The sequence below is a fragment of the Cyanistes caeruleus genome, unplaced genomic scaffold (assembly GCF_971803275.1).
Source record: "Cyanistes caeruleus unplaced genomic scaffold, bCyaCae1.hap1.1 HAP1_SCAFFOLD_228, whole genome shotgun sequence".
NCBI classification, from domain to species: Eukaryota; Metazoa; Chordata; class Aves; order Passeriformes; family Paridae; genus Cyanistes; species Cyanistes caeruleus.
In genome coordinates this window covers 17,501-19,874 of record NW_028256011.1, presented here as the reverse complement: position 1 = coordinate 19,874, position 2,374 = coordinate 17,501, and the positions used below count along the sequence as shown (strand labels likewise).

The following is a 2,374-nucleotide window of genomic DNA, read 5'->3' as shown; positions in this document are numbered from 1 at the left end:
GGGACCCGAAAGGGCCGCCGAGGCCGGGCGGAGGTTTAAAGACTCGGGCGGCACGGCGCGCCCCGGCGGCGGCGGCGATGCCGGCGGCGGCGGCGGCGGCGGCGGCGACGGGTACCCGGCCGGTGGCGGCGCGGCGTTCACTGAGGGGTGGGGAGCTACTCCCGCCGATCCCCTGCGGTGGCGTCCGTCGCGACCGGTCCCCCCCCGCTCGTCGTCGTCGTCGTCGTCGTCGTCGACTTCGTCGCGGCCGTCGTCGGCCGCGCCGTGCCGGGGAGGGGGCACCCAGCCCCCCTCCCCCCCCTCTCCGCGGCCCGGTCTCGGCGGCGAGGCCGTGGCGCGCTGTCGGCCGCGGGGCCGATCCGGTCTCTTCGGAACGGGGCGGCGCCGGCGGAGAAGCGCCCCCGCGCGCTTCTCCGCCTTCTCTGCGCGACCTCGGGGTGGCGGCCCTCGGGCGCCCCCCGCGCTCCCTCGCCTCGGCCGCGCCGGCCGCGTCGGCGCGCATCTCCTCCTCCTCCTCGGGGCGTTCCTCGCCTTCCCCGGACGCGCGCGGCGGCGCCGTCCGCCGGCTCGTCCCCGGCCGGGACCGCGCGCCCCCCGCCCGGGCGAGCGCTCGTCGGTCGCCTCCGGCGGCCGGAGGTCCGGCGAGCGCGGGCGACCCCGTGCCGAGCGGCGGCGGCGCCGCTCGACGGGTGTCCCCCTGGTGGGACGGTCGGCCGGGAGGCCCCCGTCGTCGCCGGCGGCGGTCCCGGCCCGGGCCCCGCCCGTCGCTTCCCCGTCTCCCTTCCCGAAGGCCGCGTGTGGGCCGCAGGGAGAACCGCTCGAGGCCGTGCGGCGGGCGTCCGCCGCACGGCCCCCTCCCGCAGGGCGCGTGCCCGCGGAAGGGGCCCCGACGGTGCGAAGCGGCGGCGGCGGTCCCGGGAGTGCGGCCCCGGTGGCGGCGGGGCCTTTGCCTTCCGGCAGGCCTCGGGCGCTCGCGACGCCGGCTCGCGCCTCGGCGGCGCCCGCCTCCCGGCGCCGGCCGTCGGAGCGCGGCGGCGAGGCGCTCGCCTTCCGGCGGGGAGCGGTCCCCGGCCGGGGGCGGCGCCGGCGGTGCCGGCGGTCGTCGCGCTGCCGTCTCGGGCGCTGGCAAGGGGGCGGCCCGTCAGCGGGGAGGAGAAAGGCCGCGCCGCGCGCGGCGGGCGCGGTGGCGCTGCGCGGGGGGCCGATCCCCGCGCAGCGGTCGAGGTGGAGCCGAGCGCGCGGCGGGCGGCGGGCGGCCGCGGCCCCCCGGCCTCGTGCCCGCGTCGTCCCGTTCAGAGAGAAGAGGCCGGGCGCGGGCTACGGAGCCCCCCCGCGGTCCGGCGCGCGCCGCGCGGCTCTCCGCGCGGAGGCCGGGCCGAGCCCGGGCGCCTGGGCCGCCTCCGAAAGACGGCACGCGGGGCGGCGTCTCTCTTTTCCCCTCCCCTCGCCCGGGGGGAGGGGGGTGGTGGGGGAGAGGCGGTCGGGGGCGCGGGCCCCCCCGCCCTTTCTGGCCGGCCTTTTCGGAGCGTTCCGTGGGCGGCCTCGTGCCTTCCTTTTCTTTTTCCCCTCCGTTGGTCGTCTCGTTTGTGCTCGTACGGTCGGTCGCGAGGTCGCGCGCCCGCGCGTCCTCGCCGCAAAACCCGAGGGGGGCCGCTTCACGCGAGCGGTCCCGGCCCCTCCGCGCGTGCGGGGTCGGTGCCGAAAGCCAGACAACTCTTAGCGGTGGATCACTCGGCTCGTGCGTCGATGAAGAACGCAGCTAGCTGCGAGAATTAATGTGAATTGCAGGACACATTGATCATCGACACTTCGAACGCACTTGCGGCCCCGGGTTCCTCCCGGGGCTACGCCTGTCTGAGCGTCGCTTGACGATCAATCGCCGTCCCGGCGGGTGGGCCACCCGAGCCCTCCCCGGGCGGCGCGGCTGGGGTCGCCTCGCAGGCCCGTTCCCCTCCCCCGCGGTCCGCCGGCGGCGGCGGCCGCGGGAGGAGAAAAAGGGCCTTCGTCCCCCTAAATGCAGACTCGGGGAGCCGCTCCCGTAGCTCCCCGCTTCCCGGAGCGAGCCGCTGGGCCGGAGCTCGTCCTCGCGGGGGGGAAAAACCGGAAAGAAGGGCCGAGAGCGAAAGCGGCGGCGTCGCCAAACGCCGCCGCCGAGGGCCGAGAGAAAGAGGGCGAGAAGGGGAAGGCGAGGCGCGGGCCTCGCCCCCCGGGCTCACCTTTTCCCCGCGCGGGCGGCTGTCTGCGGGTGGGTACCGGCGCAGGTACCGTGCCGTGCTGCCGCGCGCGCGAGGTGTGGCGAGCGCCGGGGGACGGGGGACGGCCCCCTCCTCCTTTCTTCCGCCCCCCCCTCTCTCGTTCCGCGCTCGGCCCGACG

At 78.6% G+C, this 2,374-nt stretch overlaps 1 non-coding gene across 1 annotated transcript; it reads left to right on the top strand.

The window, feature by feature from the left end:
- Nucleotides 1-1,711: 1,711 nt before the first annotated feature.
- Nucleotides 1,712-1,864, top strand: LOC147645565 (5.8S ribosomal RNA). The gene has a single exon (XR_015282296.1). It is a non-coding gene; the product is annotated as a 5.8S ribosomal RNA (ribosomal RNA).
- Nucleotides 1,865-2,374: the final 510 nt, after the last annotated feature.